Source organism: Anser brachyrhynchus, assembly GCF_964034855.1.
Source record: "Anser brachyrhynchus genome assembly, chromosome: 3".
In the NCBI taxonomy this organism is placed as follows: Eukaryota; Metazoa; Chordata; class Aves; order Anseriformes; family Anatidae; genus Anser; species Anser brachyrhynchus.
The window spans coordinates 102,804,553-102,820,756 of record NC_137696.1 but is presented as its reverse complement, the minus strand read 5'-3'; the positions used below and the strand labels follow the sequence as shown (position 1 = coordinate 102,820,756).

General features: G+C 39.9%; 1 protein-coding gene across 12 annotated transcripts in view; it reads right to left on the bottom strand.

The window, feature by feature from the left end:
- Positions 1-16,204, bottom strand: part of CSMD1 (CUB and Sushi multiple domains 1) — a 1,150,108-nt gene that overhangs the window by 635,291 nt on the left and 498,613 nt on the right. The window contains exon 1 of one of the 12 annotated variants that reach the window (XM_080586631.1): positions 4,332-7,838. The exons of the other annotated variants lie outside the window; for them this stretch is intronic. The gene's annotated coding sequence lies outside the window, so the exon portion shown is untranslated. Of the gene's footprint in view, positions 1-4,331; positions 7,839-16,204 lie in introns of those variants that run through there. 12 annotated transcript variants of the gene reach the window in all.

Sequence of the window (16,204 nt, the reverse complement as noted above, 5' to 3'; positions counted from 1 at the left end):
TAGCCAATGTCACTACTTAGTGAACATGTACTATACTTCGCTGCATGAAAAGACATTTTAGAGATGTGATGGACAACTATTGCAGGATTCTCCAAGCATTAACTTATGATTTGCAGCTAAAGCAATTAGGGAACCATTACATTACTTGGAAATACTAGAAATTAAAGGGAAAAAAAATAATAAAAAGTATAGCTAATTCTACAGAGGAATGACAGAAAATGTGATTTACCAAATTCTCTCTTCTCTTTTATCTGGAGATAGGTGGCACCAAAGGGAGTCCCCTTAACCTTTTAAAAATCAATTGAAAAGTAACTTGTATAACAGAAAGAGCTTTTACCTCTTGTTAAAGTAATAAAAAACATCTGTGGCTGAGTTTTAGGAAACCCAAAGCCAATTAGAGATGATGCTACGGGACACTCGATAAAGCAATAAAAATTCCCTTAAAATAAAAAACAGAGTTTAGAATTTTAAACAATGAATAATTTTGTACAGCCAACATAATAATGAGCCTATTTCTATGTAAATCAATTCATAATTATTAATATCTTTTCACTCCTGAGTACAATTTTGCAGAAAACATTTTTTCGAAAACATTGCAGATAGTAAAAAAGGAGTTATTAATAAGCAGCTCTCTTAACCTCTTTTGTTAAATTAGATAAATCAGGGGAAATTAAAATCTGTAATGAAATATGAAATTGAAGAGAAAAAAAAAAAAAAACCACTGACAAAGAAATCCAGCAGTTTTGATACTGAATTAAAAGGACTCAGGCTAAGCACACACCTCTCTAATTGCTTTTTCTCCAAGGTCAGAAAACTGACCGTATAGACTTGACCCTTCTAGTATAATGCATCTGTAAGGTTCCTATGATAATTTTGTGACAACTAGTATTTAAGCATTTTAGTGCTTTGCTCTTTTCTAATCATTGAGTAATGCCCTGGCCTGTAAAGCTTATTCTCTGGACTTCATGCATGAGTTATCCTACTGGAGGCAATGGGATATTTTATAATGTAAAAAATTAAACCCCATGTCTCCATATAAATTTATGCTTTCTTATTTGCATAGCACAAGTCTCTCCACTTATCCTGAAGCATACACAGGGTTTTATAGCTGACTACATCTCGCAGCTGCCTGCAATGTTTCACATTTTCTAGAAGATGAATATATAATATATATTCAACAATTTTTTACTTGACTTCATTGATTAGCATCTGTATACCTTGTCCTATATAGCTCCTACTCCCATAGACTAAGCAAATACTTCCTGTGGGGTGTTTTCCCTATTTCATGGAAATAAAGGATGGATAAATCTGACGAAAGGCTGTTGTGCGCAAAGCAAATTAATCTAAACTCCCTTAAAGACAGTTGGTAGAAAGAGACACTTCTACATTATAATTCCTCTCAAATTGACGCAAACAGATTGGATTAATTGTAACATTTTCTATTGATAGAATATAAAGGGATTCTAGGATCATGTCTGCTGTGCAAATGTCTAAGGTTACATGAGGTTAATTCTAACTGTGGGACTGGCAGGTCAATAAAAAAAGTTCTTGCTATCTGGTGTTTAAAACTAGAACCAGAAACATGGATCTCGGAAGGTTTGCTCGATCTGAGTGGGAACTAATAGTTCATGGAGCAATCTAAGGCAGCACACCCAACTGGCTGGAATTAGTAATATGGAAATGCTAAGCACAAAGTCAAATATTTCCCTTTTCTCCAAATATTGTGTTCAGGGAATCAAGTTGTTGTGTCCTCTCATAATCAAAATTTCTAGGCCTGAGAAACCTCCTGAGGTCACCCGTGACTTTTCTGTGAAGATCTGTGCATGCTCCAGGATGGCAAATGGAGAAGATAGTGGAACCACTCTCTAAGGTTCCATATCTTTATACATAATCTGGGTTATTGATCTCCAAAAATACCAGACTACAGAACTCTGTCAGCCATCAAATGTCCTGCAAAGTACCATGAATCCTTGTTTCATTTTTTAAATTGAAAAAATCACGAGGACTATATGGTTTTATAGATCATGAAGGATTCTGCACAGACCATGAACTGAACCAAACTATGGTTCCATGATTTGCACGGTATTAAAAACACAGACTGACTATAGCAGCTCAGTTTGCTCTTCACTGCACAGAACCCCAAACTTCTCATGAGAAGGCCTAGCCACCAGGCTTTGGAGTATTCTGGGGCTGAGGGTATTTGTTGCTCCTCTGTTTGAAACTATATAACCACACTGGCAAGGACTCTAAATAAATAGATATCAGAAGAGGTGAAAAGTGAACCTTGAGCTTTATGGTTAGGGCACACAAGCTGGGAAAGCCACATTCCAGTCCATGTTACTACTGTTTTTGTATCAAGTGTATACATACTTCCCGTCCCCCATTGACTACACTAAGCACGCAACGCACAATCATATTCTGTTCCTGTATCTTTTGTTCTATACCAGTTAACCTTGAATAGCTTTACACACTTCTATAAATCTTCAAAAAGGGGTATAGAGAGGAAGAGGCAATAAGAGATATCTGAGGTAGTTCTGAACAAGCTGACTCACATATCGGAATTCAGCACTACAGCACAACGGAGCTAATAAACCCTGGCCTGCTTGTGGCAGCAGGCTCAGAAATTAGTCTATATTATTACACAGACCACTGCAAGAATGAAAAAAAGTACCCAGTTTCTAAGCAGTTTCTGGGGCTTTTACGTAAGTATTGTGGAATATCATACATATACAGCAAATCTACTAGAAGAAAGATGCAAATATTCTGTTTCAAAATAACTTTGATAGGATGGTCATAAGCCTGGATTTCAGGAAATGCTGGTTGTAATGTGCTGGCATAAAAGTATTCTACAGATCTGAAGCAGAATATTACATTCATTTTTACGTATTCCAGAAATAGACTGGAAGTTAATTATGTATTTCCCAGCAGCAAAGCTAGGAGGTCTGAATTTTTATATAGATTCCTTCTAGTGATGGTCTCTCTGCTCCTTTTTCACATGAAGAAATAGGTGTTAAGACCTCTATTTCACCAGATTTAATAATATTTGACACATGCACTATATCACAGCTTCATCAGGTAGTTTCTATTTCTAATGTTCAATAAAGCAAGGAAATATATATATATATTTTAATGAATAGTTTTATTTAAGAGAATGAAAGAATGCTGACTCCAAGAAGTTTCACATGGAGGCAAGGTGGAAATTTGCTTATTGGGTAATCACTTTTTGCTGAACTATTTGCTATACACTGTTGTTATGTAGAATTGTAACGCTTCAATTTTAAAACAATGTTCTTGTAATTAAAACTAAGTAAGCTTAAAAACACATAGAACACACCTTAATTAGCTTAATTAACACACACACACACAAAAAAAAAGGCCTCAGTATTTTGCTTACTAAGTCTTTTTCAATTAGAAGGGGAGCTATCCTATGGAAATAATTTATTAATACGTTTAATAGGAGCAAGTGCTGGATTCTGTACCTGGGATGGGGCAACCCTGGCTATACATACAGATGGGGGAACGAGAGACTGCAGAGTAGCCTTGTGGCAAGTGATGTGGGGATTCTGGTTGACAACGAGTTGAATATGAGTCAGCAGTGTGCCCTGGCAGCCAAACGATGCAACTGTACCCTGGGGTGCATCAGGCATGGCACTGCTAGCCAGTTGAGGGAAGGGATTGTCTTGCTCTGCTCCGTGCTGGTGTGGCTACACCTTGAGCACTGTGCGCAGTTCTGAGTGCCACAATATAAAAAGGACATAAAACTGTTAGAGAGTGTCCAAAGGAGGGCTACAAAGATGGTGAAGGGTCTAGAGGGGAAGATGTACAGCTGAAGTCACTTGGTTTGTTCAGCCCAGAGCAGAGCAGGCTGACGGGAGGCCTCATGGCGGCCTGCAGCTCCCTCACGAGGGGAGCGGAGGGGCAGGCGCTGAGCTCTGCTCTCTGGGGACAGCAACAGGACCCGAGGGAACGGCATGGAGCTGGGACAGGGGGGTTTTAAGTTGAGTATCAGGAAAAGAATCTTCACTGAGAGGGTGGTCAGCCACTGGAAAAGACTCGTCACGGAAGTGGTCTGTTAAACTAGCTGGGCAAGGTGAAGTCCACCACAACCTCTCTTTTTCCCCCTCCTCAAAGCAAGAGAGTTAGAAAATGTGATGAAAAAGTCTCAAGGGTTGAGATAAGGACAGCAAGATCACTCACTAATTATTGTCATGGGTAAAACAGACTCACCATAGGGAGATTAAAGAAATCTATTACCTATTACTAAAAAGCTAGAACAGTGAGAAACTAAAAGCAAACCAAAACCACTGTCTCCCCCATACACCCTTTCCTACCTCCTCCTCCTGAGCAGTGCAGGGGAACAGGGCAATGGGGGCTGCGGTCAGTCCCTAATGCTTCGTCTCCGCTACTCCTTCACAGTCACTCTCTGCCCCTGCTCCACGTGGGGTCCCTCCCACGGGATGCCGTCCTTCCCGAACTGAGCCTGTGGGGGCTGCCCACAGGCAGCAGCTCTTCAGGAACTGCTCCCACATGGCTCCGTACCACGGGGTCCATCCCCCAGGAGCAAACTGCTCCAGCACGGGTCCCCCACGGGCGGCAGCTCCCCCCAGACCCCCTGCTCTTGCGTGGGCTCCTCTCCACGGGCTGCAGCTCCGGCCCGGGGCCTGCTCCTGCAGGGGCTCTCCATGGGCCGCAGCCTCCTCCAGGCCACATCCACCTGCTCCACCGGGGGCTCCTCCACGGGCTGCAGCGTGGAGATCTGCTCCATGTGGGACCCATGGGCTTCAGGGGGACAGCCTGCTCCACCAGGGGCCTCTCCACAGGCCGCAGGGGAACTGTGTGCCTGGAGCACCTCCTGCCCTCCTTCTGCACTGACCCTGGGGTCTGCAGGGCTGCTTCTCTCTCATTTCTCACTCCTCTCTCCCAGCTGCAGTTGCACAGCATTTCTTTCACCTTCTGAAATCTGTTCTCCCAGAGGCACAGACAGCATTGCTTATTGTCTCAGTGCTGGCCAACAGCACGTCCCTTCCGAACCAGCTGAAACTGGCCCTTATCTAAACATGGGCAGCTTCTGGACTCAGCACGGAGGCCACCTCTGCAGCCTCCCACTGCCAAAAACCCTGCAATGTAAACCCAACACATGGTCATGGCACCAAGCCTGCTGGGTTCAAGAAATGTTTGAACAAAGCTCTCAGATGTATGGCGTTATTTTGGGGTGGTCTTGTTTGGAGCAAGGAGTTGGACTCATAGTATCATAGAATCATGGAATATCCTGAGTTGGAAGTCACCCACAAGGATCATTGAGTCCAGCTCCTGGAGACTCAGGTGATCCTTGTGGGTTCCTTCCAACTTGGGATATTCTAATGCTCTATGACTCTCTGATTCTATGAAGCCCAATATTGATATGACAGTCCACCTAGCCTGTCACAAATCCATGGGGACAGACGGGATCCACCCAAGGGTGCTGAGGAAGCTGGTAGATGTGATTGCCAAGCCGCTTTCTGTCATCTAACAGCAGTTATGGTCAACTGGAGGGATTCCAGATGACTGGAGGCTTGCTAATGTGATGCTAATCTATAAGGAGGGTTGTATGGAGGATCTGGGAAACTACAGTCCTGTCAGCCTAACCTCAGTGCCAGGGAAGGTTATGAACAGATCAGTTTGAGTGCAATCAGACAAATGTGCAAGACAACCAGGGAATCAGGCCCAGCCAGCATGGGTTCATGAAAGGCAAGTCCTGCCTGACCTCATCTCCTTCTATGACCAGGTAACCAATATGGTGGATGAGGGAAAGGCTGTTGACATAGTTTACCTAGACATAGCAAAGCCTTTGACATGGTCTCCCACAGTATTCTCTGGGAGAAGCTGGCAGCCCATGGCTTGGACAGGTACAATCTTTGCTGGGTTAAAACCTGGCTGTACATCTGGGCCCAGAGAATAGTGGTGGACAGGGGGAAATCCAGCTGGCAACTGGTCACAAATGGTGTTCCCCAGGGGTCAGTGTTGGGTCCCCTCCTCTTTAATATCTTTATTGATGATTTGGATGAGGGAATTGAGTGCTCAGTAAGTTTGTAAATGACACCAAGTTGGGGGGAAGTATTGATCTGCTGGAGGGTAGGAAGGCCCTGCAATAGGGACCTGGACAGGTTGGATCAATGGGCAGAGGCCAATGGAATGAGGTTCAACATGGCTAAGTGCCAGGTCCTGCACTTTGGTCAAAAAAAAAACACGCAACACCACAGGATTGGGGCAGGGCGGCTGGAAAGCTGTGCAGAGGAAAAGGATCTAGGGGTGCTAATCAATGCCTGCCTGAACAAGCCGGCAGTGTGCCCAGGTGGCCAAGAAGGCCAATGGCATCCTGGCTTGTATCAGGAATAGTATAGCCAGCAGGACCAGGGAGGTGGTTGTCCCCCCTGCTCTGCTGAGGCCACGCCTCGAGTATTGTGTTCAGTTTTGGGCCCCTCAGTACAAGAATGACATCAAGGTCCTGGACTGTGTCCAGAGAAGGGCTACAAAGCTGGGGAAGGATCTGGAACACAAGTCCTATGAGGAGCAGCTGAGGGAACTGGGGTTGTTTAGTCTGGGGAAGAGGAGGCTCAGGGGAGGCCTTATTGTTCTCTGCAACTGCCTGAAAGGAAGGTGTGGGGAGCTGGGGGTCGGCCTCTTCTCGCAGATAACCAGTGATAGGACTAGAGGGAATGGCCTCAAGTTGCGCCAGGGGAAGTTCAGGTTGGAAATGAGGAGACATTTCTTCTCAGAATGAGTAGTTAGGCATTGGAACGGGTTGCCCAGGGAGGTGATGGAGTCACCGTCCCTGGGGGTGTTTAAGGAAGGGTTGGAACTGGTGCTTAGGAACATGGTTTAGTGAGTAATATTGGTGGTAGGGGGACGGTTGGACTAGATGATCTTGTAGGTCTTTTCCAACCTTAATGATTCTGTGATTCTATGAGATAGTAAAGGCTTGGATACTAACCGTCTTGATAATACAAATAGCTAGTACTTCCACAGAAACTAACACTGACTTAATTATATTGAATAAAGATTTCACTCCAGTAGTTTTACACAAGCTGCTACATGTCGTTATTAAGCATCAGTAGTGACAGGATGATGGATATGTTTTCTGGAAATGAATACAATCATATCTAAAAGATATATCATTTATGGATAACAACTCTTAGCATTCTTCTTCTTGGATCTATCCCTGATGGCTTCATTTTTTCAAATATCAACATTTTGTTTTGATGAAGTCTATTTTATTCTGTTTTCCAGGGAAGTCATCTTCATTATATTCTCTTCCTAAGGAGTGAGAGAGGTGATCTAATGATTCAAATTGAGAACATTTGTCAAGGTTCATTATAGTAGAATAAGAATGCCAGTGGGGAAAGACCAGTATGTGTCTCATTTTATTATCGAGACGAGAAATCTATTAGACCCAAGTTCAGCCACTGCCTTTGTAGGTATATTCCTCTATGATTTCAATGGGAGGGTGACCAATTACACTGAAAATCATTTTCAGTGCCTTTATTTCTATTCAGTTATAACAAGACAGACTACATATTAAACTTAAATAGGCTGATGTAGAAAAATATTAGTATTCCCTGTGCAATTTATTATTCATGTTTGAATAGATACATATGCTGGACTACTTTGCTTCAGGCTACTGTATTTTCTTCATCGTTCCATGTTCACCCTAGACCATTCAACATAAATAAAGCAACACCTTCAAACTAAAAATGTTGCCTGAGTATTACTTTTTTTACACACAATGAGTAATAAAACATTTGAAAGTGAAAAACATACATGGAAAAAAATCTCAGTTTCATGTAGTGTTTTTTGAAAAACTTTTTTGGTACTGTTAATTTGGCAGTCTGAAAATCTGTGTAATCTTAATGTATGAATACACGTAACAGAATTAATTAAATTCTGTATTTTGGCAATGCTTCTATGCAAGTCTAAAACAATTTACTATATATATTATGACATGTAGTCTCCAGATCTGGGAGAATACCAAATTAATCTAACTACACTAGTTAATGATTGAACAATGTCTGTGATAAGACAATTGACTTGAGAAGGTATAACAGAGGGAAAAACGAATACAGAATGGAACATTTCTGAAGCCTGAACCAAAATAGAACATAAAAGTCTGGTAGTAAAAACAGTGGAAATATCCACTTGAAGCTTGTGGAACTCACAGAGCAAGAGACAAACTGTACAGAAGCAAAGCTGTCCTTGTTGAAGTGGGGACCAGGCAAACCTAGGACAGCAGAACTGGTCAGAGGAAATGGACATTTTATCCAGAAAAAATGAGTGATGGAAGCTGTCCTTAAAATCTTTAAAAGTATGAAAGGCAGTAGTTTGTTGCAGAAGAGGAAAAAATAATTACAAAGGGAAAACGTGATTTGAAAATCATAAAAGTTAGGATATAAATTCGAGAATAGGTGAACTGAACTAACTTAATTAAACTAATTGTAAATATTTTGTTTGTATTTGAAGGTGATGTCTTTATGGTATAAATAAACAGAAGATGTCATGTTAATGAAGAATGGTATTGGAAAAACACAACCAAATCTATGAGTTACAGATTTATGAGTATGATTGTGTTGTACTTGTGATTGCTAAAGAGCTCTAAGACTGAAGCTGTGATAAGCTATCTGCTTTGTTTTAATTGTCTTTGGAAATTATGGTTCTTTATGTTCTGTAATCAAATATATATGAATCTAAATTGGAAGTGAAATAGCAGCTCTAAAATTGAAAAGTGTAATTTAATTTAAAAAATGATTTTCTTCCATGGGGAAACATTTTCTGCATTAATCTGGACCAGCACTGCATTTGAAGAGATTTGCAATGAATCATAACTTTTAAATAGATACCATAGTGGTAGCATGCATTAGCATTAGTGTACATTCAGCATTCACAATTCTTCATAAATGTAATGTCATTCATTGGGTATCTGCTATTTAAAAGCTAGATTAATGCTGACAGCATCAATTATGTGTAATTTTTAGAGACGCTGCGGCCCAAGCATCATGTTATGTATTACTGAAGACAGCACTTTTTACTCACATGCATTTACATCAAAAAAATGAAATTCATATAAGTAAAAATACAAAAGACGTTTATGCTAATGGAGCATCGAACAAACAAAAAATGCACACACGTTCTTAAAAGTGATCTCTAAAAATCAACAGTGTAATATGACATTAATTAAAGCTGTTACAGGATCACAGAATGGCTGAGGCTGGAAGGGACCTCTGAAGATCATCTAGTCCAACCCCCCTGCCGTGCAGGATCACCTAGAGCACCTGCTACCCCAAATCAGGACATTTATAAGTGTTGCAATTAAAGTTAGCAAACTATTAGTCTTATTTAAGTACCCTTGAAAGAGCCATGCTAATTCAGATTACAAAAAAAAAAAAAAAAAAAAAAAACTTGTCTCAGCAGTTGATAAATCATTTGGTAACTTATATGGGCTAGTTCACAAACTACACAATTAACATTGTAGAGATCAGTAATTTTTTGACTGCAGTTGCAGATCAAATTCAAGAAACTTGTTGCTTTTGTAAGAATCTGAAAATCACTCTTCTAGAATGAAGTACTGGTCTGAAGCAACTTGAATGGAAAGTGTTTGTTAATATAATATCTGGAGACAAAATTATGAAAAAAATCATGAAAAAAATCATGAAAAAGTAATGACAAAATCATGAAAAAAAGATGAAATGTAAATCATATGTATGCTGGAATTTCTTTTCCTTTCTTTTCTTTTAGTTTATAATAAAAATTACATTATTATTACATTAATTTTGTATTTTATTTCGAGTTTTGCTTCACTTAGTAAAGTATGGTCGTCTGTCTTCATGTTTGATGCAACAGTGACACAAAGTCGTTACCACGAATGCATCCATCATTGTTCAACACTACTTAAGTAAATTATATTTGGGGTTTAAAGACCTTAATCTGCTATGTAAATCATGACAATAACATGGGAGAACAAGTGAAGCCTTGAAAATACAGTGCCACAGCTCAAGTTCTTTTAACTGTACATCTTAGCTGTTTCCCTTTTCCTTTGAAGAGGGTAGTTTCTCTTTAACAAGTTCCCTGCCCGTATGTCCTTTAGATTAGATCAAAATTGTTCTAGGGTGTTGGGAGAAAATGAATAAACACTGAAACAGGATGAATTACTGGTAAAACTGCATCTGCAATCTGATTTGGTCTTTCTAAAACAAAAGACACACAAAGGGAGAAGTACTAATGATGAAGACTGAAAACTCTTCTTGTTTTAACTATTGCGCAAGTTGGGGTGGAGATGACACACACTTGCATGAACCACTTTTTCACCACATTTTCCAAACGAAAAAGCTAGTAGATGGTTTGAAGAAAGCAGGTGTGAATGATCAGTGAGAATCTATAGTGGCAGAAGACTCTGAGGAGATGGGAAGGCTGTAAAGAACGTGGGATGTAACTGAGATTCCAAGGGCACCTGGTGGACTTTGTTGTAGGCAACCGGCTAGATCATTTGAGTGGATCAGATGACTTTATCAGCTGAATGATCAATTGGTTATGTAAATGCTTTTCCCTAAGTTAATCAGAAGAGTCTTCCTGAGTTAGCCAGACCAGTATGGGGGGCAAGGTAGGGAAGGTGCATGTGGCTCAGCCCAACAGAGTATAAATACTGACCAGCCAACAAAATGAACTTTGAAGAGAGCAATGGGCTTGAGCTCATTCCAGCTCATATCTTCCTTCCCGGCCTTTGGGAACCTCTGGTGCCATGGTGGTGAGCATGTTATAAAGAACAGCAATGAGATTCACTTTTATATGGTGATTCAGCTGTCTACTGCAATATACTCTGCTAAGTGTACTTACATTGTGATCTAAGTGCATTGCTACATCACTCTGCTAAATCAAAATCCTGTGTAATGTGAAATAACTTCAAATAAGTAAATTTGGCATTAACCATTAAACTCTCCATATGAGGAATATTTTAAAGAGCCTTGTCTGAGTTTATTGGACCCTCACACTAATTGGAATCACAGACAGGATATTCCTGAGGGTGAATGTGTGGAAGTTATCAAGTATATTACTAATTATTTGGCAATAATGGGATTTCTGATTTAATATTACAGTCATGAGTAAGAGCCTAGCAGAGGCGACTCATGCCAGGACTGCTGCCTCTCAAAAGACGGAATATAAATTATGAATGCTAACAAAGGCTGGAAACCACTACCTGATAAATTTGAAAAAGAGATGGAAAAATCCTAACTGGGATATTTTGTCATAAAAGAACATTGTACTGATCCCAGTGATATTTGGGATGAATTTGAAAAATGGAAAAGCTCTTACAAGTTGAAGAATAGAAAGGGAAAAGCAGTATTGTGCTGGATGTTACGAAATTGCTTAAGAGCAGGAGAGAGAAGATAAGAAGCATGTAAGATTAACATGGCAGAACGAGAAAAAGAAATAATTATAACAGACAATATGATGTATAAAACATGATGTGCAAAGTTAGAAAACCAGATGAAGTTCTTAGAATCTGTTTCAGGAGTAAAGAGGTAGCTGCCATGTGGGTTGCCCACTACCATGCTGTAACAGCTGATGGCCAGGACCAGGAAAAGGCAGTGGGTCCCTTCCATCTCCTACATCCTTCTGGTGGTAGCAGAAGAATCACAGAATCACAGAATCATCTAGGTTGGAAGAGACCTCCAAGATCACTGAGTCCAACCTCTGACCTAACACTAACAAGTTCTCCACTAAACCATATCACTAAGCTCTACATCTAAACGTCTTTTAAATACCTCCAGGGATGGTGACTCAACCACTTCCCTGGGCAGCCCATTCCAACGCCTAACAACCCTTTCGGTAAAGAAGTTCTTCCTAATATCCAAACTAAACTTCACCTGGCGCAACTTTAGTCCATTCCCCACAAAGAGAATGAGACACAGTGAACGAAGCCATTGAAATCTGCCAGGAAGCAGCTTATCCTCTGCTATTATTTCGACAAACTGTGTGAAGTGAAGATGGCCTGTGACAAAAGCTCTGGCAAACCAAATTGCAGACTGATGCATTTTTTTTGTCAAACAATTGTATAAAACATGTCAAAAGGGCAACACACTGATAATCTGTTTGGTCACTCAAAGCAAGCACCAGAAGGCTTGAAATACAGGAAATACAGGAAGCAGAAGTAGTCTGGGGTGGAGGGAATGCATACACCAGCCATGCTGCAACTAGAGGAAAAACCCTATCAAAGTGCTGGAATGAGGCTGTGGTTAAACAACCAACTCAGGGATTGATCAGGATGACCGTTTTATAGAGATAAAAGAGTATAGGATGCTGTAGTCATTAAAAAGAGTAAGTTAACAAAACTGAGGCTTGGATTATGTCCAAGACCTTCTCATCTCTTGAAGAAAAGTATGAGGTTACTTGATCAAAGTGGGAACACTGATATTTGGATTACTTGAAATCTGCCTCTAGGAGGTTCTTTACTTATATTAGGATTTAAGTGCATTGCTAAATCTACTAAATCTCTGCTAGATCAAAAACACATGTAATACCAAGTAACTTCAAATAAGGAATTTTGGTAGAGGGTGGCAACAAAGCTGGTAAAAGTGCTGGAAGGCATGTCCTATGAGGAGAGGCTGAGGACACTTGGGCTGTCTGATCTGGAGAAAAGGAGGCTGAGAGGCAACCTCATTGCTCTCTGCAACTTCCTGAGGAGGGAAAGCGGACAGGGAGGTGCCAGTCTCTGCTCCCTGGTCACCAATGACAGGATGCAAGGGAGCAGCACAAAGTTTCACCAGGGGAGGTTCAGGCTGAACATCAGAAAAAAATTTCTTCACTGTGAGGGTGGTAAAACACTGGGACAGGCTTCCTAGAGAGATGGTTGATGCTCCAGGCCTGTCAGTGTTCAAGAGGCATTTGGATAATGCCTCAATAATATGTTTTCACTTTTTGTTAACCCTGAAGTGGTCAGGCAGTTGGACTAGATGACCTTTGAAGGTCCCTTCCAATTGAACTATTCTAAATCTAAATCGATGTGTGGAGTATCTAAAAGCCTTTTCAGAGAGCACTGGACTCTGATATAAGGCAGTAAAGACAAAGGCTACCTATTGTTACAGAGTTATACCCCCAGTTTCTACACAGTTTGGTATTGGCAATCTTTCAAAATTATGATGATGATGATGATGATGAAGTGTTAACAATATTCTGGTAGATTCCAAAGTTTCAGAAAAGAGTGCAGGTGAAAGACAAGATAATAAATTCTTCAGGCTTATTTTACCTGGTATCAGTGCCAAATTATGATGTCTTATTGGGTCTTTAATTACCCTCTGAAATGAAGTGATGGTGGAATTATCTTCCTTTCATTACTCATACACCACAGGAGAACCAGACTCATCTTGCTTACCAGACAAGAACTCTGTGTGGGCTTTACATTCCAGCAGATTTTTTCAGTCTTTCCTTTTTAATTAGCCTTTCCTAACTCTCAATAAAATTGTGTATAGTAAGCCAAATTTAGCTCTTATTATTTTGAACAACTTGTTCAAAGGACAGCATGTTGGAAGAATAATAAATATGTTCTCAACCATATGATAGGTACAAGCTAATAACTGTCTTGGAAACATTTTAAATGTACTCATAGACTGTCTTTATGGTGTTTTATGTATGTCTGATGACTCAATTATATTCATCAATAAAACATGGAAGGAAACTCCATTTTAATTTCTCTGTTTATTATTATAAATAAATTTCATTAGTGGCAACTGCCTTTCTGTTTCAGCATGGAACTGTAGAGGATATTTCATTCATTTTACTGATTAGTGCTGCTAATGAAGAAGCTGCCCTGTGTATGAAGTTGTGCATTTAAAAGAAAGAGAGGATCTTTCCAAATCACTTTACAGAAATATCCCTAGAAACATCCCTTAGTGTTTGTTTGTTTTTCTTTAAGAAACACAAATACAGGTTTTATTAGAAGAACAGATGCATCAGGTCAGTGTCAGAAACCTGCACTGAAGATGAAAACTGATGGTGTGGGCAGCAGGGTTCCATACTGAAAGGAGCCCTGCTGGAGATCTAAAGCTTGGAGTTTTCTTAAAAGATTAAATGTAGGGATTTTATCATCCCGCTCACATAACCTATTGGGATTCCTACCCTCATCATGAGATCTTATGCATGAAAGATTTATTGAATTACAGGAAAATAACAGACTACAGAAGGGTAGAGTAGTTATCAAGTTACTTTGGCAGTGCTGGTGAGAAGCAAGGGTTTATCTTGATTGAACATTCACTTGTAAGGACTTCATCATTTATAAAGAGCGCGAGTTTGAGAAAGTTCAGCTATGTGAAAGACTAGGACAACAAAAGAGTATCCTGTTGCCCTTTTATTCCTAGCACCTGTAAATAACATCTGAGAAAAATAAATAACATCTAAAACACAAGTTTACAGGGCAATATATTTTTCAGTCTACTATTTTTCAAATCCTTTTAAGTTCATTCAGCGGTCAAGTTCAGTTTTATGTAATTCTTTCAGTTTTAATGGCAAAATTTAAATGGATGTTTACAAACTATGTGACAACAGATAAAAAAAGCAATACCACAGGGGAAAGTCCATAGTCACATATGAGACAAAGAGCATAACAGAGAGTTCTTTTAAAGTACTATACTGTTTTGAAAAGTAATACACCCATCCTGACATCCATCCTCAAATCAAGTCACATAAAGTCTGTATCTTTAAATGGCATTAGGATAGTAGTCGGTTGATTTCTGACATGAAAATGGCAGCGATAGCTCTTTTAGAACTATTGTTAGAATGTCAAAATGTTTAGGTGTTTTAAAGAAGATGGGCCCTAAAAGCTTCTAAAAATAGTGAAACTGAGAAAAGACATGGCAGGAAAACAAATAATAGAAATCATAGTGTATGGCCTATTTGTTATTTCTACGTGTATGGCTAAAGATTGTGAGGAAAGAAATTCCTAGAGAAATTATATTGGTCTTCAAAGAAAATTCAGATATGTATTATTGGTTCTTAGGAGTGTAAACATTATTTCTACCCCAAAGTTGCCTCATGGTAATGGAGGTAATTCCATTAAGGTAATTCCAAAGGTAATTCTCAAACTATTCAGTGATATCTGTGCAAGTTCTGCATGAATATTCGTAACTCGGGTATTTTAACTCTTTCAGAAGCAGTTCATGGTAAGTTAGAATAAAATTCTCTTAAAATGGCAGTGTAACTCTAAATGATCTTCATATATACAAAAGAGAAAAACTGTTATCAAATCAGTTTCAATGTGTATTTGCCATAAAGTTGAGCATACTGCATAGTCTGTGCATGGCATGAAATCAAGCTTAGAGATTTTTAAATCAGGATCCTCAAAAAGTATTCTGATGCCTAACTCATAAATAAGAGTTTAGCATTTACATTTCTTTGATGATCTTTATCAAAGTTCAAAATTCAGTATTGGAGCTCTCACCCCAAAATAGCATAGAAGTCAAAGGATACATACACTTTGTAACTATTAGAAATCATGACTCAAAACTGTCATAATTTCAAATGTTGTCCTGGTTTTGGCTAAGGTAGAGCTAATTTTCTTCACAGAAGCTCATAAGGTGCTTTGTTTTGGATTTGTGATGAAAACAGTGGTGATAACACACCAATGTTTCAGTTGCTGCAGAGCAGTTCTTGCATGGAGCCAAGGTCTTTTCTGCTCCTCGTGCTGCCCTGCCAGCGAGGAGGCTGGGGGTGCATCAGCAGCTGTGAGGGGACAGCCAGGACAGCTGGCCCAGGCTGGCCAAAGGGATGTCCCATACATTGTGGCATCATGCTCAGCAATAAAGGCTGGTGGGAAAGAGCAAGGAGGAGGGGACATTTGGAGTAATGGCATTTGTCTTCAAAAAACTGTTACCTGCCATGATCCCTGCTTTCCTGGAAGTGGCTAAACACTTGCCTGGTACTGGGAAGAAGCGAATGAATTCCTTATTTTGCTTTGCTTGCACTTGCAGCTTTTGCTTTACCTAGTAAACTGTCTTTATCTCAACACCAGAGTCTTGTTTTACCTTTCCAGTTCTCTTCCCCATCCCACTGGTGAGGGAGTGAGAGAGTGACTGTGTGGTGCTTAGCTACCTGCTGGGTTGAACCACAACAAATGTAAAAGATAAAATTGTTATTGCAATTTTTTAGGACTCAGATGTGCCTTTTATCAAAATTGTAGCCGTGTTCT